This window comes from Macrobrachium nipponense, chromosome 36, assembly GCF_015104395.2.
Source record: "Macrobrachium nipponense isolate FS-2020 chromosome 36, ASM1510439v2, whole genome shotgun sequence".
Lineage (NCBI taxonomy): Eukaryota > Metazoa > Arthropoda > Malacostraca > Decapoda > Palaemonidae > Macrobrachium > Macrobrachium nipponense.
This window is the reverse complement of record NC_087220.1, coordinates 62,953,092-62,979,150: the sequence shown is the minus strand read 5'-3', so window position 1 is coordinate 62,979,150 and position 26,059 is coordinate 62,953,092. Positions and strand designations below refer to the sequence as shown.

General features: G+C 42.2%; 1 long non-coding RNA gene across 1 annotated transcript; it reads left to right on the top strand.

Annotated features, from left to right (window-relative positions):
- Positions 1–26,033, top strand: LOC135203778 (uncharacterized). Its single transcript, XR_010312018.1, has 3 exons — positions 1–276; positions 11,521–11,737; positions 25,461–26,033. It is a non-coding gene; the product is annotated as an uncharacterized LOC135203778 (long non-coding RNA).
- Positions 26,034–26,059: the final 26 nt, after the last annotated feature.

The following is a 26,059-nucleotide window of genomic DNA, read 5'->3' as shown; positions in this document are numbered from 1 at the left end:
TGAAGTATGCTGGTGATGAATGTAAGTAGGTATTCCTAAAGCTTCCATGGCGGTAAGTCTTCTCATGATAAACACTATAAACAGTGACGATTAATGGACCCGTTTATTCTTTATTGCAATTTTTCACAATAATTATATTTTCTGAAGTCTTGACGGCTGCCGAGACATCACCTTCATGGAGACCATTCCAGTCTCTCTTGTGGTGCTGGTGTGACGTCCCTGACATTTAGGTATCTATCCTCGTGCAAGTTGTTACTATATCTTCTCTTTTTCACGGTATGTAATTCGATTTTCGTGTGATATTTGTTATAAACTGTTTTATAGTGAAACTTCCTTTGTTTATTTCTATTTTAGGAAGCTTACTTCGTTGTTTTAGCTTTAAAAGGTCAAGTTATGGTAGACATAGGCCTGGATGGAGATAGTTGACTACCTACTTCTTCAATATAAAAAAAAGTTTACGTAGTAATAATGTAAGTTAGATGTCGAAATTTGTCTGTATAGGCCTACAAAAGATAAGAGCATGACAAGATACTATTTTTCTCGTCTGAAATATACTAGTAGGTAGGTAAATATATTCATGCTTGTTTAATGTTGATCTGCTTTAGCCTAGGCCTATATACCTAGTAGGCTACCTATCTTTCATATTCGTTCTTACCTTCGTTTTCAGGCTTAATTTTCCTATTTTTTCTTGGTGTACCTTCCCATTTCCCCCAAAAAAAATTTACCTCCCCCAACCTAATCTATCATAATGAAAAGTCAAAGGCTTTATCTAACTTTAGTTACAAGGGTTAGGATGTCATTAGTAATCCTAGTGGACACACAGTGTTCTGCCTAACCAGCGTCTTTCTATCTCTACTCCAAAGAGGGTAAATATCTGGAGGTATTTACCTTTCACATTTCTAAGTCTCTTCGCTTTTGCGAAAGACTTTTTTTTGTTTCTCCTTACGACTGTCATTCGTAAGTATTTCTGGTTCCTCCCATATCCTTGTGATATCTTAGTAGAGTGGTTCTTCTTAACTAAAGGAGAGATTCAAACAGATAAGTGAACAGATATAACAACTTTATTCTGTAACTCCATACTAAGAGATGCAGATCGGTCGGGAGACCGATATGTTTGAATGCTGGCACGGAACTGCCATTCTAAAGCATCACGTCGATAGCGGAACATTAGCTATCTCAGCGATTCATATAAAAACATACGTAGTCCGCCGGCTCGGAAGTTACAAGTTTCCGGCGTAGGTTAACAGGTCAACCGCTTCCCATGGAAGTTGTTGTGCAAAGGTATCATTAATATAAAATGCTGACAATGTACAGAGCTAAACCAGGCTACTGCAGACAGCGCATAGCGTAATCTAGATCTGCATTGGTCACGTAGGACCCTCCTAATGCCATGACCTCAGGTCATGGGTTTTTATTTACAGATACTGTAATATTAAATAATGTATTTATTACATTAGGCTCGGACTGCTACCTATTCAAGCCTTGAATAACAAGTTACTTTAAACATTGTTTCTTAGGAGCGTGCTCGTAACATATGTCTAGGTATAAACATAATAAGTGATTAAATGCATAAAAAATGTTCTGTTACATACCTTTTTGACATATTCATAAACAAAGATAAATGCATGGAAAATCTAGATCCATGTGTGGAATAATAATGAATAGGTACCAAAAATAATAAAAAAGGTAAAAATCAAAAGATTAACATGTATAAATGATTAATATGATAATAGGTAACCTGATTAAGAATAGTGGTTACTACATAGATTATAGCATGATCATGGATAATTGTTAAAGAGTACTTGTCACTCTTTGTAATAGATAAATATAATTGTACAATTGTATAATAGTATAATTGTGTACTTGTGCACAAATGCAATATATATAGGGCTGATATATTTTATTAGGTGCCCGAAAAATACCTTTAGGAGTATATTAATGTATAATATTGGGCTATAACTCACATGAATCCGTTGATATAGGATAGAAATCAAAAGAGTCAGCTGTACAAATTTTATTATTCATGGCTTCTGAACAGTGAGTGAGTTTATCTAAGTCTTAATGACGTAAATGATTCCTATCAGAAGAAATCAGTACATGCCCCGTCAAATTGGATATTACTGGACTTGAGTTATTCGTCATGAAAGTAGGAAACGGTGCTATTTTGTATGATTGCCAAGCATCGGAAGAATCAAAAGGTATTGTGATCATAATTCTACAATTTTCAACGCTGACTGATATTAGGCTATAATAGAACTCTACTTTATGGGGCGTCTAATAAAGGAATATAACCTAGTTTCTCCCGTCCGTTTTCCAAAGTTAACGTCAGATCTTTAATAGGCATGAGGTGAGGAGATAACACACCCTTTGTCGCTAACGTAATAGCTTCTACATAATCTTTTGATTTCTCAATAAAATGTGATATTTTCACACGGATATGATCTATTTTCGAACTATAGTAAGCTAATGTAGCCAGCAAATGTTGAACTTCCATGACCTGATCGATATTATTTGAATGTTCGTTTACGATACTCATTATTTGATTGATTGAAGATAACTGACTGCGAAGTTCGGACAAAGCTAATTCGGTTTTGTGTTGCAAAAACTCAATTCTTTTATTTTGATTATTTATCTTAAGGCGATTTGAAATTCCTAAGCCTAGATTCGCAACAGATCCTAAGATGTTTAGTCCAGCCAGAATAAGCGGGGTTGCGGCGTTCGAGAGTATTGTGCCGCACAGACCACATCAGCAGGTCACGAGCAAGTTCCTCTGCCCTCGGCGGTTTTATTTTGTATGTCATAAGACAACATTTCCGCGACGCTTAGGGTTTGAGCTAGCGAAATCTCTGAGTTAGCATGAAAATTACGTTCGTGCATTTCCTTAAGCGAAATAGCAAACCCTCATCAGGTCATTCTTTAAGTAAGGACGTCATCTTCAGGCAAAAATATAGCGTGCATATCTACTTCTTGACTATATTACTTGACACGATGAATACATCGTCTGTTCTCTCGATAATCGAGCCATGATTAAATTCTATTTCTTTCGTCCTAGCGCTCTTTCCATACAACAAAGATGTCTGAATACAATATCACTCCTAACAATAACAGATTCATTTTTGAAACCTGCAATGAGTAAAAACATATGTAATAACTCGCGTAAAAGAATAGGTTTACATACAAATATGATTAATAGATATATATATATATATAAATTATTATACAAGTTTCATAAATACAACCATTTTTTTCCCTCACTCCATCTACCTTTCTTAGATTCTGATATGTGCCAATGGAACTATTCTCACATCAGTGGGTTTGGATACATTTTGAACCCTAAATCTATTGGCCGTTAAATTTCTAAAATGTTAAACGGACCTTCAAACTTAGGTGTCAGTTTATAATTTAAACCTTTACGTACGTATACTTGTATGTATACCTGATCGCCCACGGCATATGTTCTAGTTGGCTTAGCTATTTTATCATGATTTTTTTTCATTATTATTTGTGCTTCTTCTAGATTCTTACGAAGTATATTATATCGACTTATGCTTGCATCCAATAACATCCTTTAGAGGATTTGATAAAATTATTTGTTAGTAGGCGTTAGGATGTGGAAACGGTGTTATAGCCGGGATACCGTACAGTGCCTCGTGCGGTGTCATTTTAATAGACACATGATACGAGTGATTAAGTGTGCTTAGTACCGCAGGTATGGCAATGTCCCAGTTGGGGTCTGCCCCCCCTAGGTGACCCTTAAAATGTTTAAAAACCTTACGATTTGCCTTTTTCACTAGCCCATTAGACTCTGGGTGATAGATCATGGTATTGATTTCTTTATACAAAGGAATTCGCACAAGGAGTTAAGGAAATGATTATTGAACTCCCCGCCCGAGTCTGATCCTAATGGTGTGTGGAATTCCATGTTTACAAATGTATCACTCGTAAAACTTTCTAGCGCACTCGACCGCGTTTTTGTTTTAAGCGCTATAAGTTCGGTTATATCGAGTCAAAGCATCTATGATTACTAGGAGGTGCTTATTTCCTCTGTCTGACTCGTAAAATCCTGTTAATAAATCTAAATGTACTCTTTCAAAGGGTTGATTTGGCACGGGGTAAGCCCCTAGGCTGACAGTTGTCCTCGTGTGCCCTTTGTATTCTTGACAAGTGCGACAATTTGCTATGTGCTTTTTATACTGTAAGCATCGTATGCAATAAAATAAGGATTTGGCTTTCTGTGACATTAAGGAATAACCCGGGTGTGTCCATGCAGTGGATTTCATGCAACCATTTTAAGACAGTGGTATGAGTGAGATAGGTACCACCACCTGGTTGTTATTCAACTGTGGTGTGTTGCGGGTTTTCTCGTCACGGATCTACACAGGATATTATCCTTGATGATATAATTCTGCCTGCTTTATAATTTATGTGATTATCCTTTCCTTCGGATTCGTTTAAACGCAATGATGATTTTTTCTATTTGCGGATCTTTTCTTTGTTCTGTCTGAATAGTTCAGCACTCCAGCCCAGATCTTCCTGTTCAGATATGTTTTAACAATGGGCGTGGAGGTTGAGATATCTATTAATTCAGCTAATGGCTCGGTACAAGATGAAGAGGGGTTGCGTGATAATGCGTCAGCGATGATTATTTGCTTTCCCAGGTAAATACCGCGATCCTCGCTCCAAAGTCCTGTGGATGATCATGTGCCACCGAGTTCGCTTAGGGCTGTGACTAGAGCCTTTAAAGAAGTCGGTTAGGGGCTTATGATCAGTGAGAACCTTGACGGGATAACCGTATATTATGAATTTAAAATGCACGAGTGAATTAACAATAGCGAGCCCTTCCTTGTCTATTACTGCATATTTACTTTCGGAAGTCTCAGTTTACGTGAATAAAAAGCTATAGGGAAAAACTGTTTATCATATTGTTGAAGCAATACCCCACCTACTCCTAGGTCTGAGGCGTCTGTTGCTATGAAAAATTCCTTACCGAAGTCAGGAAATTTCAAGATAGGAGACTACACAGTTCATCTTTCAATTTATCGAACGCCTGTTGATGAATTTCAGACCATATGAAATCTACGCCCTTTTTTATAAGATTGGTTAGGGGAGCGGCTATTATGGAGTAGTTTCTAATAAACCTCCTGTAGTATCCGCTACATCCTAAAAATTGCTGTATTCCCTTGACGTTAGTAGGTTTATTGGAAAGTTACGGATAGCCGACACCTTATCATGGACGACTTTAAGACCTTCACTAGAAACCGTGAAACTAAATAGACTAGTTCTGTTTTTAAAAATTCAACAATCGTTACTTATCTTTACCCTTAAATTATGCTGCCTTAGTCTTTGTAGCACTAACTCTAATTTACGTAAATGTTCTTCTAATGTGTTGGAAAAGATTACTAGGTCGTCCATGTAGGCATGTAGGATATCTCCTAACAGTCTCCAAACACAATGTTTATCATACGAGTAAAAGTTATGGGAGCACAACGTAAACCAAAAGGCATACGCAAAAATTCATAATGTCCCCTGGCTGTGCTGAAGGCAGTGTATGGGATACTCTCTTGTTCCAACGGAATCTGATGAAATCCCTTTAGTAGGTCTAAGCTGGTGAAATATTTGTTCTGACCTAGTAGAGATAGGATATCATCAGTACATGGTACTGGGAATCTGTCAGGGATTGTTTCTTCATTTAAACGACGAAAATCGACGCATATCCGCAAGTTCGATCTTTTTCGGTACTACTATTAACGGAAAATTATAAGGGCTGTTTGATTTCCTAATGACTCCTTCTTTTAGCCATTTTACCTACTTCCTCTGTTATTTCATTCTGAAATTTCATAGGAAGTCGGTACGAAGGTACATAGATTACTTTCTGTTTGTCCTTGAGCCTTATTTGATGCTCGATGGACATCCGTTTTTCTTAAGGTTCCATCCGTAGTGGAAAAAACATCATGATATTTAGTTAAAAGATTCAAAAATTTCTGCTGAATTTCTTCTTCTTGAATGTCCTTATTGATTTTGTTCTTTATAGATTGCAAAAGGGATTCATCCGCAACTGATTGAGCGTGTTTATTTATCTCAGCTACGGTAAGAATGCGATGTTTATAAACTTCTGCATCCAAGATATGTTGATTTTTGTGGATTACTAAAGTGGTATTCAAATGATTACAGACTTCGATGTGACATTGTTGTTGTGAGCCGACTGTATAAATGGCTTGTGTGACGGATAATCCGTGTGTTTTCAGAGTTTCGGAAAGGATTAACGTTTCAGATCCTGGCAAGGTTCTCTTTACACACACTAATATGTTCGAAGTTACGTTAGGCTTCGAGAGTTTGCGTGCAAGCTGATATTACGGGCGGAGCGAGAGTTCTGTTGGTTGCATGTATTATTTCTTGGTTCATGAGACAGGTGATTGGTTCTTTAATGTAAGTGACAACTCTGTCTGTCTCTTTATTATCTAAAACTGATTTTAGGGTATTAGAAGACTTATAGAATTTCCCTTTGATATACACGCCGTGTTTTGCAGGTGCTAAGATAATATTTTGAGTGCCCATAGACGGGTATCCGATAATTACTGCGGGATCATATTAATGTTTTGTACAACGATAAAGGTATCGGCAAACGTGCGCTTACCGACCTTGTACTGTACATTGAGTTACTCCTACCACATTTAATTCATTATTCCCTATGCCTGAGAGCCTTATTCCGGACTTCTCTATAGGGAAATTTGAAAAGAGTAAATGATGAGTCCTTAAATCCATGATATTACGTGGACTACCAGAATCAAAGAACAAAGTGAATGACTTATGGTCCAAATTTACTGCATGTAAGGTTGGTCGCAACTCGTTTTGACTAATAATTGCATGAATTTGTTGCAAATCTACGGGAACCTGCACAGATTTTTTGGATTCGGCCGTGTGTTTCATAGGAAAATCAATTGCCTCACAATGATCTGATAAATGATTAAACTGATTATTTGATACAAAAGATGTTGATATTGATGACCCAACATCGCCCTCTCCCCCTTGGAGTGAACTACGTGGTATTTGTTTTGTTTATCACACCTTGAAAATTCGCTTGCCCTTGCAAGTTCTGGCTAGACGGCCCAGGAACAGAGGTACCTGAAGCACGATTTGTTTGTTTCTGCTGTTGTGTAGCATTTACGTTTCGCTTGTTTTCTTTTTATAGTACTGGAGGGACCCTCTTTTTATTTGCACTGGCAACTGGTTGCGTGTTTGTAGCATTCTGCTGTTGATTCCTCGAGTAGCAACGATTATATGAATGAGTGGAACTATTATGTATTGAACAAAACGAAAAAACGTCCGACAGTCTGAAATCATGTGACCTGGTCGTTTACAGTTATAACAAACCATCCCTGCAACTTGATTATTATTATGTACCACGTTTACTTGTTGTGGCTTGTTCTCATTTTTTGCAAAAACTTGAATGAGCGAAGGATCTAGGTCGGTACATTTAGACATGTGTTTTTTTATTTGTTTATACACATCTAATTCCCCCCCCCCCCCCGACTGTTGGGCTGCAATTTTTTGTCAAAACACCGCACTAACGCTTCAGGCAACATTGCAGTGATACTCGTAAGGTAAATCAAACGGATAAAATCTTTCACGTTGATTTTGGCACTCGTAACCCACCCGGAGTTACTTAAACTAACTTGATATTCATTTAGCCGGTCGGCAATTAGCGCCGCTCCGCTCGACAACATTAAGCTGAGTCATGGAGCTTGGTTAAGGATATTTCTCAATGCCAATACTACATTTAAAGCCTCTTCACCCCCATACACGGCACGTAATCTGATTTTGAACTCGTCCCATGTAAGCGCCTCTTGGAAAGAAAACACCCCTTAGATAAGCACTTGCGTCTCCTTTAGCAAAGTCTATGAAGCTTTTGGCCTCCTGTAATTGTACTGCTGGGTCTGTGATGCTTTTTGCATTTAATGAGCGTCTACAGATGAGATTCCATGCCTCAACATTTTGAGGCAGGAACCCATTGACCCGACCTTGAAAAGGGACAATTGCTGACCTCGCGCTCACGAGAGTCACCACATTGGGGTTGCCAGCCGGAGTAGTTGCTATGTTTCACTTTACTTTTTTCTTATCACTTCTATTCCTTGCGGTCCTATCAAAATCATCTATAAGAGTACACTCGACCACTACGTAAACGCATATGCAATATACTGTATAAATGTGTTATAATAATAGGAAAATCCCCCAAAAGATACAAAAATACAGATAATTTGATAAAATATTATACGGAGAATTCCTGCAAGAAACGGATTTAGCAAACAACAAGAAGAGAAAAAAAAAATAATCTGCGGGCGAGAACTCGTAGTTGAAGATTGATTCTGTAATGAAGGAAGATTAAGATGGCGAACAACTCACCCCCAGAATACTGGTACGATCGACTCCTGATGAACAACACTTCACTGAGAAAGAACCTGAATAGATAAAATGGTACTTAGCTCCAGATTATATGGTGAAGGATTGTTGACATGGGATGACGTCTCAGTTCCTGTCGTCTCGCGTCGGAAGTCGTGATGACGTCACGGTCTTCTCTCAGGCGCACGATGCATGAAGAAGTCCAAGATTGATGACGTCACAGCCTCCGTCCTTGCATTACTTCCTCTTGCTCTACTCTTTGCGTCCTTGCTAGTGATCGCGCGATGTTTCCTTTGTGTGTTTTCTTCTTTCTGTTGATGTTCGATGCTGCTCTCGTCCGGTGTTGATTCTCGAAGATAAGTGACAACAGTCACTCAAACGTCGATGTTGATGCTTGTATTCTTCTCGATGAAGGACATATCTTCGTCTTCATAAAATGTTGCGTTGATTGAAGATCCCGTTTCCTCTGTTTAGTTTTGATTTCGAAGGTGGAAGTTGGTTCTTGTAGATCTTCGATCGGCTGATATGGGTCTTGTTAATTTTATTCTTCGTCTGCCGCTGCCACCAGTCTAAGTCTCTTCGCTTTTGCGAAAGACTTTTTTTTGTTTCTCCTTACGACTGTCATTCGTAAGTATTTCTGGTTCCTCCCATCTCCTTGTGATATCTTAGTAGAGTGGTTCTTCTTAACTAAAGGAGAGGATTCAAACAGATAAGTTGAACAGATATAACAACTTTATTCTGTAACTCCATACTAAGAGATGCAGATCGGTCGGGAGACCGATATGTTTGAATGCTGGCACGGAACTGCCATTCTAAAGCATCACGTCGATAGCGGAACATTAGCTATCTCAGCGATTCATATAAAAACATACGTAGTCCGCCGGCTCGGAAGTTACAAGTTTCCGGCGTAGGTTAACAGGTCAACCGCTTCCCATGGAAGTTGTTGTGCAAAGTTATCATTAATATAAAATGCTGACAATGTACAGAGCTAAACCAGGCTACTGCAGACAGCACATAGCGTAATCTAGATCTGCATTGGTCACGTAGGACCCTCCTAATGCCATGACCCCAGGTCATGGGTTTTTTATTTACAGATACTGTAATATTAAATAATGTATTTATTACACATTTACATAATTACATTTCACAGGTGAACGAAGCATAAGGCTACGGTCACTATGGATGCGAATTCTGACAAAATGTCTTCTGACGAATACGTCGGAAATCATCGTCAGAACAAGGTGGTTACACTGTACGCATTTTCTGGTAGTCATTAAGTTTCTGCCGCCCAGCAAAGATGGACGAACTCGATCAATATTTTTTTTCTTGAAAGTCCGCTAATAAAGTTAGTCTGTATATGCAAAGTTATATAATTCTTTACTAAAAAACTAAAAACATATAGAATTAATTATATTATAAATCATTTACTATTAATTACAGCAAGTAATATGCAAGAAATTCTGTAATAGTAAATTATGTCCCAATTACTTTTTAATTGCTTAAAATGTAAACCCCACATAAAAATATAAAAAAATTGTACTTACTGCTAGTGTTGAGTTCTGTAGCAATCTTCTCCCACTTTTGCCAAGAAATAGCTGTTATGGTAATTTTTCTCTCTCATATCCCACAAACACCTGTTCTTGTACACAAGGCTGATCAATTTATCGTTATCCATGGTGGAATAATAAAATTAATCTAAATTCAACGCACAAAAATACCAAAAACAGAGCAGGTCGCATGAAAAAATCAAACTTGTTTGAACGCCCAACTGGTTCAAACGACTTTGTACGTGTTCTGACGTGTTCGTTGCTGCCACTGTAAACACACTCATTGGAATGCATGCGTTTGTTTTTTCTTCGAATTCGTCAGAACTCGTCCGAACAGATATTTGTCAGAATTTGCATCCATAGTAACCATAGCCTAATAGAATTTATTTATCCTTAATTTTGTGCTTGTTGGATGTACGTCATCGTAGCAGTAGATCCGCGTTCTATCTCTTAACATGTCTCGTAAGTTCCTTGTATAATCGTGGCACACGAATGTAGTGGCAATTTAATTTTGATGTCAGAATATCATTAATATGTACATGCCACATGATGTAAAGTAAGAATGATACTGATTATTAATAATGCTTGGTAGTAAGTAGCCCTATTTGTATTGGTACTATAACATGAGATGTGTTGACCATGCAGTCTTATCTTTTAAGCGTGCAAAACTTAGAAAACAACGGTTATGTACGTGTTCAGTTTTAAGTTAAAATACCTTAAGTTTAAATACCCGTCTTTTTATTTGTAGCTAATCCTATCTGTGTCAACATGTCCTACTCTCATATTATTGTGGCACCTAAGCACAATGACGACTTCAGATTTGAAATCACACCTTTATTAATTTTATATATGCCACTGTATAAAGTAAAAATGAGCTCGTGTTATTGAAAAGGCTCAATAGTAAGTAGATTTGTAGGTAACTGGTTTTGTCGATGTTTTTAAACATGTTACCATGGAAGTATTTTAGGATGCCTTAGCCAAATCATAGAAAAGAACTTGTATTACTCTAATCAAAGTGAAAAATATTCGTATTTTTTGTGTAACAAACCTTGGCTTAATGTGTTTTCAACGATCCAAATACATCATAGGTTGGTAATAGCAACAAAGTAAAATTTGGTAGTGTAGGCTAGATCTATGCCCTCAAATTATTCATTTGGTAAGGTGCTATATCATTTAAACCTTTCTTTAAGTATAAATTGCTTTTGTATATTAAAAAAAATTTTGGTAAAAGTTATCAAATCATCAAGGCAAAGGGAAGGTATCCTTGCAGAATGGTGACAGCAAGGAAAAGAATCTAAAACCTGGCAAGTTCTAGGCCTGTACCTGCAGATTGCATTTTTGTTAATTATTCCAAATAAGTCACTACTGTATGGCATTCTGTACTAGACAATTATGCCTTAGTACGTATCTTTCAAAAGCAAAAGCGTTTGAATGGAAAGAAATGACTGCTAGCTTTTGCTTTCGTCAGTTTTGTTTACAAATATTTGAGACTAGACAGATTAGATTGCAAAATTCTCTGCTTCAATTACGACAGTAAACCTCAGAATAAAAATATATTTCAAATTATATTTTACAGTGCTGGTTAACCTATAAAAAATAACAAGAGGGGGAAAAAAGCAAAGGGCTGTTGTACTTCATTTCTACAGCATAATACATACTATGAGCTGGACCAGGACTTTCAATTTGGCCACTAGAGGTCACATGCTTGGCAGGAAGATCTTCACTCATGATGCTCCATACTCTACACCGTCTACCTTATCTTCACCTTGACAGCATTTCCTGCTTGTGTAGAGGTGAGATTACTTAACCCCTTTTGATCCTAAGACATTTTGTGTAATGTATATATTTGATATTTTGACAGTTTATTTATTTACCAGATTTAGAAGAGTATTATATTTTCTGTCTTTATATTGCGGTTTATATTTTCTGATTGTCGCCCAATTTATTTTCTATTTCCTCTAGCCTCCAAGCTAGTTAAAACTGAAGGCTAATAATGTTTTTACTTATAAGTCTTTTTACATCATTCATTAGAAAAATTGCAGCTGTTAGTATGATGTTCCATCGATACTATTTAATTCTGTCTTGGTAGAAATACAAAAAAACCCTTGCCTTCATCACTCTCCTTAACACTTGTGCACTTTATACTTGAACTCCTGGCTCTTGTAGGTTTTCATCTATGCCTCTGTCTACAAGATTTAATTGGTCTTCCTACTTGTCTTTACCCTTCTCATTTACTATTATTCTTGGAATCTCAGTTATCTCCATCTCTTCAAAATCCACGTCCTCTTTGTAAGTGCAACTATGTCAGTAGCACGTAGTAATAAAATACATATACGGGTTTTATGAATGCCAGTTGCTTTGTTTTTTCTTTTATTAATTGGAATCTTAACCATCCATAATCTAGCTATATCTTTCCATCTCATCCATGTCACTATTCTTTATCCTACTGCCCTCTAAATATTTGCTTTACAATCCAGAGGTAACAAGACTGTTCTACTACTTCTATGGTCTGACTTTCTCCCCCCCCCCCCCCCCTCCTTCTCCCCTTCCCATTATTCATTTGTTTTTCACAAATGAAACATTTCCAAATTGGGTATCTGTCCTTATCAATATTTTGCTGTCCTGAGCATGTCATCTAACAGTCTTGTCACGTGATGCATGGCATTATATTCTCTCCCACACCTAACCTGCTGTGTCCACTAACCAATTTTCTTATAAAAGCAATATTAAAAAGGTTTCCAAGTGGAATTTTACATAGAAATGTCATTCTTGACCTGTTAAATTTGATTTTTTTTTTTTATCAAATTATATAAATTAAAAGCCATTTAACAGATACATCAGACTCTTTCCTAAGGGTGTTGAAACATCTCTCTAGATCCTTAGGACGTTTCTGTCACATCCCAATAATTTTAGCTTTTGAGTAGCACTGTGTTAGATATATCGGCTTGAGAGGTTGGGGTTCCAGTTCAAAGGCAGTGCTGGTGAGGCAGCAATTGGGGACATCGATATCCTGGTGCTTCTGAGTGACTGCTGTCCTTGGTGAGTATCAAATTAGACAGCACGAAAATGAGAGACAAGGCAACAGTCTATGAGAGGCTGAACTTTAATTCAGGATGTCAGAAATTTGATGATCTCCAGCTAACAAGTTTACCTGTTTGGCATATCTTTGTGCTTTCAGTGAAGAGATATCTGATGTTGCCTGGCAAGATCTCATTCTTGATAAAGTTTTAAATCACTTCCAAACACCTTACCCAGCAGCAAATGGTGTTCTGTTGGGAACTTCCACTTCATGAAACATTGTTATGACTTCCTCTTCTTCATAAGACAAATTCATTATGGGTTGCTTGCAAAACAGATCTTTGAGGAGGTCAATCTTTAGGAGATATATCCTTCTTCATCCATGAGCTATCATGTAAAATAAACTTGTTGGATTTGCTGTATGTAAATACACAATAATTCACTATACGTACTAGCATCAGAGACTTTCAGGTCAATCTTGTTAGTGATCTGTGTCTAGGAGTTATTGCGTTTCACATGTTACTGATTGTGGGTTGTCATTGGATAGAAAATGGTCTGTCAATATCCTTTCTGCCACTGGATTTTGTGCTTTCACAAGCAAACCTGAGAAAATTTAGCTTATCCTTTCTTAACACCCAGGCTGTGGAGGTAGGTGCATTTACCTTACTGGAACATAAGGTCATTTGCAACTTTGAAAGCTTTGCTGGCCTTGTGTACCCAATATTTTAGTTTCCAGCTCTTTCATTCAAAGAAAAACAGGTCTAAGTTTGAGATTAGACATGCACATTGCACAAGTGTCCGAAACACCGTTTTTCTGAACTTTGTAAAATATTGGAGATCCTCCACAATAGCCTTTAGAAATCACAAATTAGGGTAAGACCAGATCTCTGGGAAAATTTTGAGGTACCAGTATAAGTCATTTGAAGGACTTGTAAAAGTTGTAAGTTTTAATCCACATGAAAAAAATTCAGTCTCTCAAGCATCTTTGATTTTGCACTGGAATACATCCCAACTAAGGTCCACATAAATACTGTTTAATTGCTCTCCTCGGATTTAGTTTCAAAGTGATTTATACTCTTGGCCTTCATGTTCCATCTGTTTAATGTGTGTGTTATTTTTCATTCTGGAGTGCATTTTCATTTGTTCCGATACGGTATACAAACCATCGGTCCTTTACAATAGGAAGGTACTTAGCGGCAGCTGAACCGGTCGTAAGCTTTTCGAACAAGGGGTTCAGTAGTTAACTACTTGTCCGGCAGTTAGCGGTACGCTCGACTGCGAGGCGAGGAGTCACTTTGCTTTTGGCCGCGCTCGTGGATGGACGTGATGCTCTTCGTCTCTGCCCGCTTCTGGCATATGCTTTGTTTTCTTCACTGTGTGAAGACTTTCTCACTTTTTCTTTTACTTGTGTGTGTTGCAAGTACAAAAGTAAGTGCGTGTCTGTTTTACTTTTAATTTTTATTATGGAAATTACTAACCAAGAGCTGGGCCCCCCCCCCCCCCCCCCCCATCAACCGTAGACTATGCCCGGGTATTGGGGGCCGTAAGTGTGGGGCTTTCTGCTCTTCTGTGGAGGTAGATCCTCATGATTTTTGTGCTCGGTGTTGAGGGTGTGAATGCTCTTGCGCTGAGACTTATGATACGTGTATCTTTTGGTCGGAAGCATGCTGGGGCTGCAAGGGACACTGACGGTCCAGGGGCTGCTTAGTCATCTGGCGAAAGGGTCTACGCTGGTCACGCACGGGCCTACTACCATGACGGTATCCACGCCGTGCTACACTGCTCCGCTTCACCTGGTGTATACGCAGCACGTAGCCACAGTGACCCTGACAGCCGCTGTGCAGGCTCCGCTGCCGGAGGTTTCCTTGCCTGTTGCTACGACACCTCCTGGTTTCCCCGCTCCTGCCGCAGCCCCAGACTAACGGTTTCCCAAGAGCTCACCGCTAGACCTACCTCCTGTGCAGAGGATGCTGCCGGTTCCTGCCCCGCCTCCTGTTTCTGATTTCGTTGCCGCTCCAGCCTTGGTACCAGTTCCTGCAGCCGTCGTTCCTGCTTTTGGTGTTGCTGCTCCCACCCCAGGTCCTTCCGGACAGGTGCAGTCGGGCCCTGTTGCTTCGGCAACTGCCCAGGCTCCGTCTTGAATGGAAGACCTGACAGTAGTGCTGAGGAAGCTGACGAAGAGGAAGAGGAAGAGGAGGAAGGTGTCGTCTTCATCTTCATCGTCATCTGCCGCCGCTTCCCCTTCCCCTTCAACTTCTAAGGCCCCCAAGCCGAAGAAGAAGAAGGCTGCCTCCCCCCCCCCCCCCCCCCCCCCCCCCCCCCCCCCCCCCCAAGGAAGTCTTGTGCCAAGACTTCTAAGGGTCCATTTCGCTCCGGTGGGACGGTTGGGACTTCCGTCGGTCCTCCTGTTCCTTCAGGAACAGGGCCCGTCTCCTCTTCCGCGAGGAAGAAGATGACGGGGACCGGAGGAGTGTCGGCACTTCCTCACCTGGGTGACCGGACAGCCAAGACCCAGGCATCCGAGTTCTCTCGACGCCAGGATCCAGGCACGGGACGGAAGACTGGAGGGAGTCGCTCGGGCGACTCTCACCAAACCAGTGATCGCTCTCGTGGCAACGTGCTGGTACCCAGGGTTGACGCGACGGTCCCAGACCGCTCGCGGGCTGAGGCAAGGAAGCAGTCCCCTCAGTCGCCTGAACCAGCCTCATCTGGTCCAGGCGGCGAAGAGAATAGGCAAACTTCATGGTCTTTCCTTCAATATTAAGCATTCCAGGGGATGGGGATCCGTGACGCTGTATTTCGTCCCGAACTTCATAGCGAAGACTCAGAATCCTTCGGTCCCTGATGACCCGTTTGAGTCCTTCACGATCCCCTCCCTGAAGGATTTTACCGATAATGATGTGGATGAGATGCTGCTTTGTCCTGTGAGGGCGCTACGGCACTATCTGAAGAGAACTTGGGACCTCAGGCCTGAGTGTCGACTCCTCTTCGTTAGCACCGGGGTTACCAAGAAAGAGGTTTCCAAGAACACTTTCTTTCTGGCTGCGTGAGGTGATCAGGAGGGCTTACGAGACAGCTGACAGTGACGACACCTGTACCCTTCGTCCGAGAGCCCACGAAGTCAGAGGTATTGGTCCAACCCTGGCACAGGTACTGAAGGCAGGGGTTTGGGCCAACCAGACCACCTTCACTTCTTTTTACCTTTGGGATATCACCCACAGGTCCTTGGACACCTTTTCCTTGGGACCCGTGGTGGCTGCTCAACAAGTTGTGTAGTCTACCCAGCACCCAAGTGGACAGAACAGCATGGCATCCTTGTGTGACTGTATGCATGGATGAGTGAAAGAGAGTGTGACTGGCTTCTCTTCCTCCTTCATTCTTCCCTCTACCTGTGGGCAGAGGGCCATGGTCGTCACTACACTGAACAGGAGGTCGATGCAGGTAAGCTACAAAACCGAGCCCCATTCTATCCCTTTCAGTAGGGATAGAAGTGTTTATCCACCACTCCCCAACAAGGGGGGGAGTGGAAGCCAACAAGAGACAAACCCATAACTTTACTTAGGCTCTTGAAGCAGGAACTAGTTCTTACTTTTGCTAATTATAAGAGGTACGCTTGCCTCCCTCTTTTAATTTGGTTCAGAAGTCTGACCTCTGATCCTGCGGTGCACACCGCGATCAGCTGGACAGAGGCTAGGATCCCTCCCTCTGCTCTTACGACCAGGGAGGGAATCCAAGGTAGGACGAACACCAGTCTGTTCATAAGACTCAGATTCCACCCACCAATAAGTGAGGCTTCCTATTGTAAAGGACCGATGGTTTGTATACCGTATCGGAACAAATAACTTTGTCGAAAATTGTATTTTCATACATTCAACTTACCTGTCAGATATATACTTAGCTATCGACTCCGTCGTCCCCAACAGAAATTCAAATTTCGCGGCACTCGCTACAGGTAGGTCAGGTGATCTACCGCCCCGCTCTGGGTGGCAGGACTAGGAACCATTCCCGTTTTCTAATCAGATTTTCTCTGTCGCCGGTGGTGTCAACATTGTTGTTACTACCTCCTGACTGGAATTCTTTTTTCAACGCTTTTGATCATCTTTCGACTGATTTTTGGTGACGTACTTGGATCGTTGTTTGGGATTCGCTATCGTGCAATTGTTTTTGGACTTGGCTTTGGATTTTTCTTGAATATGTCTGACTCTAGTGTTAGTTTCAGAGTGTGTGTGAATGAGGGCTGTTAGGTGAGGATTCCCAAGGCTTCGGTAGATCCTCACACTGCATGCCGTGGATGTAGAGTAGTTGAGTGTTCGATTGAGAACACATGTAACGAGTGCAAAAGACTGAGTGCTCAAGAATGGAAGAATCTAACTTCTTACTTGAAGAAGTTAGAGAAAGATAGAGAGAGGAAGGCGGTTTACAAAAGCCGAAGTAAATCTAGATCTCGTGAACTTCTATCTAGTTCTGTAGCTTCTTCTTCTTATAATTATTCTCATTCTGTATCAGCTCGATCACAGGTTGCTAACCCCTCTGATTCTGCTTCGGAAATTGCGGAACTCAGAGCTTCCCTTCAAAAAATGCAGGAAAAAATGGCAGCATTGGAAGGTAAGCAAAGTGAATGTGATTTTTCGAGTGATATAAGTATAAGTGTCCCCAGTGTGGTGGAGGGGGCGTCTGGTCATGTCTGCGACGCTCCCAGGTCTAGACCGCTTCCAAACTCCCTGGCCCAGAGGAGAAGGAAAGTCGAAAGCCTTATGGAGGTCGTGGAGAATCCCCTACGATCAGGCGTCCCTTCGGCAGAATCTGTTACGTCTCAGACTGCCAGGGACCGCTATAGGAAAAGCGTCCTACGAGAGTGCTTTTCGTCTTCAGGTTCGCCTTCTCTGAAAAGAGGATGGAAGGAGTCGAAGCTTTCTCGTCCGCTGAAGAGGAATTGGAAAGAGCCTGAATTCAACTCTAGCCCTGAGCGCTTCTCTGAAGAAGATGCGCCTTCGGTAGTAAAAAAGGCTAGGAAGGAGTTAGATCCATGGACGGTAAGGGAGCCTCGAGCACCTTCCAGATCTCCCTCTCCTGCTTCGAATGAGGAGGAGTCCTCTACCAGGAAGATTTTGTTAAATATGCAGGAGCAACTAGCGTCTTTGGTAGGAGTACTTTCCAAGGAGCCTACTCGTAGGAAAGACGATAGGCTTCCTGTAAAAAGATCCAGATACCGATCTCCTGTCAGGCGCAACAAGCCTTCCAGGGGAGTTGTCGCACAGGCGGCCATCTCTGGGGGGAGCGGAGCATTAGACAGGCGAGAAGTTGAAAAGGAAGTAACTCCTGCCAAGCGCCTGGCGCCAGCCAGAAGCCAAGCGCCAAGTAGGCGCCAGAGAACACCTGATAGTGAAGTTGACTTCGAAGTATTCACGGGAAGAAAGGAGTCTTTCAGGCGCAAAGAGCCTGATTTTTCTTTAGATCGTTCAAAACCTAGAATGCCAATCAAGCGCTGAGATCCAACTAGAGAAGAGGAAGCGCCTGATAGGAGCGAAGCGCCTGCTAGGCGCAATGCGCCTGCCAAACGAAATGCGCCTACCAGGAGCCAGGAGTATTCGGAGCACGATGCGCCTGCCAGGATCCAGGAGTATTCGGAGCGCGATGCGCCTGCCAAGCGCCAGGAGTATTCGGAACGCGATGCACCTGCCAGGCGCCAGGAGTATTCCGAGCACGATACTCCTCCCCGGCGCCAGGAGTATTCTGAGCAAGATACTCCTGCTAAGCGCCAGGCGCATTCTCTACAAGAAGAGCCTGACAACCGCCAGGAGTCCTCCAGGCGCCAAGCTAAAACTATTCATGACTCTCCTAAGGATAGGCGTAGAGAGAGAATAATTCTTAGTCCCTCTCCTGTTAGAAGTGCTTCTTCTTCGGAGAGGAAGAAATCAAGGGAGGAGACAGACAAAAGAAGGGAGCCCATCTACCTTCCGAGCCTCTTACTTAGAGGAAATTTCAGAAGATGAGATTACCAATAAAGAAGGGCTTTCGAATTATAAAGTTCTTTCTTCTCTCCTTTTAGAAGAGTATGGAGATTTGTTGACTCCAGCTGCTCCTCCTTCTCCACGCTCGCTCTTTTCGAGCACGAAAGCGCACAAGTCTTCCTCCTTCCTGAAAATGAAACCGGCCATATCCATGAAGAGGGCCCTACAATCGCTTGACTCCTGGATCAAGACGAAAAAGGAGTTAGGAAGGACAGTATGGTATGAAACGGGAGAGAATATGGGATTGTCTCTGCCCATTTCGGCCGAATCAGACTTCTCGAGTCTTGTAGACTCCTCGAGGAGACACGCCTTGAACTCTGCCAGAGCAACATGGGGTCTTTCGGAGATGGACCATCTCCTCAAGGGACTTTACCACACCTTAGAAGCATTTAACCTCCTGGATTGGTCCCTTGGGGTTTTGGCTAAGAAGTCCCAGGAAACGGAACATCTAAACCCCGAAGCCTTGCATAGTATCTAGACAGTGCATTGATAAGATGATCGTGCGGAAGTCTGCTCCCTCTTTGGTGCGGGAATGCTAAGAAGAGGGCGGTTTATAGTGCCTTACCTCACTAAGGCCGTCTCTCTTCCGCAGAGGTCCGCTTTGTTGTTCGCTCCTCTCTCAGAACATTTATTCCCTTCTCAGTTGGTGAGAGACTTTGCACATTCACTAACTGAGAAGGCCACTCAAGATCTCCTTAGGCAGTCTTCAAGGAAGAATAGACCTTTAGCCAGTGAGGAAAAGAAAGGGGCTCGTCCAGCTCAGCAGCAGCCCTTTCGAGGAGGCCCTCCGGCTAGATCGATCACCAGAAGGAAGACAACAGAAGAAAGGGGAAGATCTTCCTTCCGTCCCTTTAAGAAGGGAAAATGAAGAAACGATTCTCCAAACACCTGTAGGAGCCAGGTTGCAAGTCTTTGCGGGAGCCTGGGCAAACATAGGAACCGACTCCTGGTCGATGTCGATCATCAAGAAGGGTTATTATATCCCATTCAAGGACAGCCCTCCCCTGACAACAACACCGAGGGAACTGTCCGCCAGATACAGGGACCCTGTACTGATGGATACTCTTCGTCAAATGGTAGAGCAGATGTGGGACAAAAGAGCAATCGAGCTGGTACTGGATCACAGCTCCCCGGGGTTTTACAATCGCTTGTTTCTAGTAGCAAAAGCTTCGGGGGGATGGAGACCATTACTGGATGTAAGTGCGCTGAACAGATTAGTAGAAAAACAAAAGTTCAGCATGGAAACGTCTGCTTCAGTCCTTGCAGCACTCCGTCAAGGAGATTGGATGGCGTCCCACCTAGGAACCTTCAAAGGACGCATATTTCCACATCCCGATTCATCATTTTTCGAGGAAGTACCTTCGTTTCATGTTGGAGGGAAGGATCTATCAGTTCAGGGCCCTGTGTTTCGGCCTGTCCACGGCTCCCCAAGTCTTGACAGACTTGATGAAAAATGTGTCAAGACACCTTCATTTGAAAGGGATAAACGTCTCCCTAAACCTGGACGACTGGCTCATCAGGGCCAGGTCTCAAAAGCAATGTTTGGAGGATCTTTCAACGACTTTGGAACTGACGAAGTCATTAGGATTGATCGTAAACCTCAAGAAATCTCAGATGGTCCCCAGCTAGAACATGGTTTATCTGGGGATTCAGATGGATTCTCGGGGTTTTCGAGTATTTCCTTCTCAAGAGAGAATAAAGAAAGGTTGCACCACAGTATCCAGCTTCTTAGGGAAGGAGCGCAGTTCAGCGAGGGAATGGTTGAGCCTTCTGGGGACCCTTTCCTCGCTCGAACAGTTCTTTCCTCTAGGAAGACTGCATCTCCGTCTGCTTCAGTTCTTCCTGAGAAGGAGTTGGAATTGGAAGACAGGACAGCTCTAAGATACTTTTCCAATCTCAACAGAAGTAAAGAATCAATTAAGGTGGTGGTTAACCCCTTTAGAAGAGAACAAAGGAGTGTCCCTGGAAGTACGGAACCCAAACCTGATATTGTTCTCAGACGCGTCGGAGACAGGTTGGGGTGCAACCTTAGGATCCAAAGAAGTGTCAGGCACCTGGTCGGAAGAGCAGGTGTCATGGCACATAAATTGCAAGGAGCTCTTAGCAATTCACCTAGCGCTAAAGAGCTTCGAACACATAGTCAGGGACGGAGCCAGGTTGCAAGTCTTTGCGGGAGCCTGGGCAAACATAGGAACCGACTCCTGGTCGATGTCGATCATCAAGAAGGGTTATTATATCCCATTCAAGGACAGCCCTCCCCTGACAACAACACCGAGGGAACTGTCCGCCAGATACAGGGACCCTGTACTGATGGATACTCTTCGTCAAATGGTAGAGCAGATGTGGGACAAAAGAGCAATCGAGCTGGTACTGGATCACAGCTCCCCGGGGTTTTACAATCGCTTGTTTCTAGTAGCAAAAGCTTCGGGGGGATGGAGACCATTACTGGATGTAAGTGCGCTGAACAGATTAGTAGAAAAACAAAAGTTCAGCATGGAAACGTCTGCTTCAGTCCTTGCAGCACTCCGTCAAGGAGATTGGATGGCGTCCCTAGACCTTCAAGACGCATATTTCCACATCCCGATTCATCATTCTTCGAGGAAGTACCTTCGTTTCATGTTGGAGGGAAGGATCTATCAGTTCAGGGCCCTGTGTTTCGGCCTGTCCACGGCTCCCCAAGTCTTGACAGACTTGATGAAAAATGTGTCAAGACACCTTCATTTGAAAGGGATAAACGTCTCCCTAAACCTGGACGACTGGCTCATCAGGGCCAGGTCTCAAAAGCAGTGTTTGGAGGATCTTTCAACGACTTTGGAACTGACGAAGTCATTAGGATTGATCGTAAACCTCAAGAAATCTCAGATGGTCCCCAGCCAGAACATGGTTTATCTGGGGATTCAGATGGATTCTCGGGGTTTTCGAGTATTTCCTTCTCAAGAGAGAATAAAGAAAGGTTGCACCACAGTATCCAGCTTCTTAGGGAAGGAGCGCAGTTCAGCGAGGGAATGGTTGAGCCTTCTGGGGACCCTTTCCTCGCTCGAACAGTTCTTTCCTCTAGGAAGACTGCATCTCCGTCTGCTTCAGTTCTTCCTGAGAAGGAGTTGGAATTGGAAGACAGGACAGCTCTAAGATACTTTTCCAATCTCAACAGAAGTAAAGAATCAATTAAGGTGGTGGTTTTAACCCCTTAGAAGAGAACAAAGGAGTGTCCCTGGAAGTACGGAACCCAAACCTGATATTGTTCTCAGACGCGTCGGAGACAGGTTGGGGTGCAACCTTAGGATCCAAAGAAGTGTCAGGCACCTGGTCGGAAGAGCAGGTGTCATGGCACATAAATTGCAAGGAGCTCTTAGCAATTCACCTAGCGCTAAAGAGCTTCGAACACATAGTCAGGGACGGAGTAGTGCAGATAAACTCCGACAATACCACCGCTCTGGCTTATGTGAAAAAACAAGGAGGAACTCACTCTCTCGCCCTATACGAACTGGCAAGAGATCTGCTGATTTGGGCAAATCAAAAGAATGTAATTCTCCTAACAAGGTTTGTCCAAGGGGAGAGGAACGTGAGAGCGGACAGACTGAGCAGGAGGTTCCAGGTCCACGCAGAAGTCTGTCAGAGCCTTTGGTCTCTTTGGGGGAAGCCTCAAATAGATTTGTTCGCCACGTTCCTCTCCAAAAGGATAGACACATTTTGCGCTCTAGTAGAAGATCCCAGGGCTTATGCAATAGACGCCTTTCTCCTGAACTGGGTCAGGGCTAGACGTGTACGGTTTTCTTTTTCCCCATTCAAGATACTGGGAGAAGTAGTCAGAAAGTTCGTGGCCTTCGAAGGGGACAAGAATGACTCTGATAGCCCCATATTGGCCATCCCGAATTTGGTTCACAGAGGTAATGGAGTGGACGGTGGACTTCCCCAGATCTCTTCCAAACAGGATAGATCTGCTCAAACAACCCCACTTCAAGAGGTACCATCAAAACCTACCCGCTCTTGCTCTGACTGCCTTTTGACTATCGAAAGACTTGTCAGAGCGAGAGGGTTTTCTCGCAAGGCGGCAAGCACAATTGCCAGAGCCCGCAGATCATCTACTTTGCGAGTGTACCAATCAAAGTGGGAGGAAGTTGGTGTAGGTCGAAGAAGCTGTCCTCCTCCAATACCTCTGTGACCGAAATTGCGGATTTCCTTCTTTTCCTGAAGGAAAAATCGCATCTCTCTGTACCAACTATTAAGGGGTACAGGAGTATGCTTTCGGCAGTATTCAGGAACAGAGGATTAGATTTGACAAATGATAAGTATTTACACGATCTCATTCGTTCCTTCGAAACATCAAAATCAATAGAACCCAGAGTTCCGAGCTGGAATCTGGATGTGGTCCTAAAATTTCTTTCTTCTGAAAGGTTCGAACCACCTCACACGGCTTCCTTTCGAGATATCACAAGGAAATGTCTGGTGTTTCTGCTGTCTCTCGCTACGGCAAAAAGAGTCAGCGAGTTGCCACGCCCTTGAGTCAGAGAGGCAGAGATCCCTCTACCCAGTCAGAGCACTTAAATTCTATCTGGACAGAAAGAAGCAGTTGGGGGCTTCGCAACACGGTCTATGGTGCTCAGTAAAGGACCCCAAAAGACCGATGTCTAAGAATGCCTTAGCCTTCTTTGTAAGAAGTGTGATTACCGAGGCTCATAAGAACTACCCAGATGACACTTTTAAACTATTAAGAGTAAGAGCTCATGAAGTAAGGGCAATCGCGACGTCTATTGCGTTCCAAAGAAATTTGTCTCTCGAATATTTTGGATGCAACTTATTGGAGATGCAACTCAGTGTTTGCATCTCATTACTTAAAGGATGTGCGCGTTACGTATGAGAAATGTTATTCTCTAGGTCCGTTTGTGTCAGCACAGACGGTTATGGGTACTGGAGCGAGCACCGATCCTTAAATAAGTGTACGTAACCCTCTTGTCGGATGCTTTTTTGGTTTTCCTGTGCATGGAAGTGTCAGATGTCGCACAGGCGGCCTTCACTTCTCTTCACTAGGAGATCGAGTGGTAACTGACTTTTAGAGGGGTACAAATTTTTTTTTTTTTTTGTACTTTTGTGTGTGTGTTTATCAAGTTTTTGGTGGTTTGCTAAGAGTCCGGGGATGGCTCTTGGCAATCTTAGAACTAACACGGGTGTTAGGATCGGGTGATCGGGATCGGTTGTGTGCCCTTTAAAGAAGGCATGTTGTCATCTAAGCGGATTAGCACCATTGACAATGCCAGTTAGGCTCTGCCGAGTAAGTGGACAAGACCCCATCGACAGACCCACAAGAACTCTTGGCCGCAGATCACTATCTCGCTAAGGCTCTTGAGGTGAAGCAAACTCCTAGGCAGTAGCCACGAAGTCTTCCACCTAATAAGGTAGGAACCAAGGTCTATAAATACCTACAACATATGTTGTTTACCTGTCTATTCAGTAGTTAGCTGTCTCTTGCACTCCACCAAAGGGTGTCAATCAGCTAAGTATATATCTGACAGGTAAGTTGAATGTATGAAAATGATATTGTTATGTTACAATAAAGTTTCATACATACTTACCTGGCAGATATATACGATTGAGGACCCACCCAGCCTCCCCGCAGGAGACAGGTGGAAGAGAAAATCTGATTAGAAAACAGGAATGGTTCCTAGTCCTGCCACCCAGAGCGGGGCGTTAGATCACCTGACCTACCTGTAGCGAGTGCCGCGAAATTTGAATTTGTCGGAGACGACGGAGTCGATAGCTAAGTATATATCTGCCAGGTAAGTATGTATGAAACTTTATTGTATCATAACAATATAATTTTTCCTAACTATACAAACCTGAGGTCCTTTACATATAGTCCCACCTCATGCCACCCCTCACTCTGCGTTTCCCTGGGCCTCAAGCAAAGTGACTCCTCGCCTCGCAGTCGAGCGTACCGCTAACTGCCAGACAAGTACTTAACTACCGAACCCCTTGTTCGAAAAGCTTACGACTGGTTCAGCTACCGCTAAGTACCTTCCTATTGTAAAGGACCTCAGGTTTGTATAGTTAGGAAAAATAAAATTTTTGACAAATTATTATTTTTTTTTTTATTCTGTTGTCTTTTGTGCTTGGGGTAGAGACTTATGCACTGCATGCCCTTCTCTGAACTATTGTGAGTATCTCAACTTTTCAGAGTTTGGGATATTATTTTCAAATGACGTGGTTCATTTCTGGGGGAGTTTCTCTTTAAAATACCTTTGGCAGGGGATTCTTTTCTTCTCTCATGTTTACCCTGCTTAGCCTGTGGCTTTGTAACCATGGGAACTTTTACCTTCAGTTCTCAGCTAACATTCTAATGGTTTTAATTTGTTAATTTCTTGCTTGTAGCATTAAGTGATTGTTAAATTTCAACTGTTTCTGTAATTTGTCGTGTTGTATTCCTCAATTTTGTGAATTTACTTTAGAAACTTGTGTTTTGTTAAAAAAAATTTTTTTAACTATACCACAGCATATGTCAGGGGTTGATAAGGACCTCCCTCCCTGTATGCACTCTTCAGGGATGTAACCCCCAGTTGGGTGAAGGCCATAATAAAGTAGAGTTGTGGAAGCTGGAGTAATCTCGTAACTTGTCTTCATCACCGCCTGCATTCATAGCCTCCAGTTCCAGGCTAGGTAAAAGATGTAAGGTTAGTCCTTTCTATGCCACTTTACAATTTTTTTTTCTTAAACAAAGAGATTTTACCTTTAATAATTCTGATTTGGTTGGTATTGTCAGTCATGTAATGAATTATTACAAATTTAGTAATGATTTGGTAGTTTAATGGTTTCCCCGAGTAGCAGTGACCAAGTTTAAGGCAGAGGAGTTTGTATGTAATATAAAGCAAGAAAATTATTTGTTTTTGTGAACTGGTTTGTCCAGGCACAAATTTTTTAACCAAAGAGAATGGTTTAAACTGCCATTTGTGGTAAAATATGAGGGTTTTAGACAGATGTCTTGCTGGACTTGTCAAGAAATCTTTGATTCATGTACCTAAAGGTAGTAATTGTTCATGGGTAGGATTATTTACATATTTTTGAAAGGAATGGATGTTTAAATGAAGCTTGCAA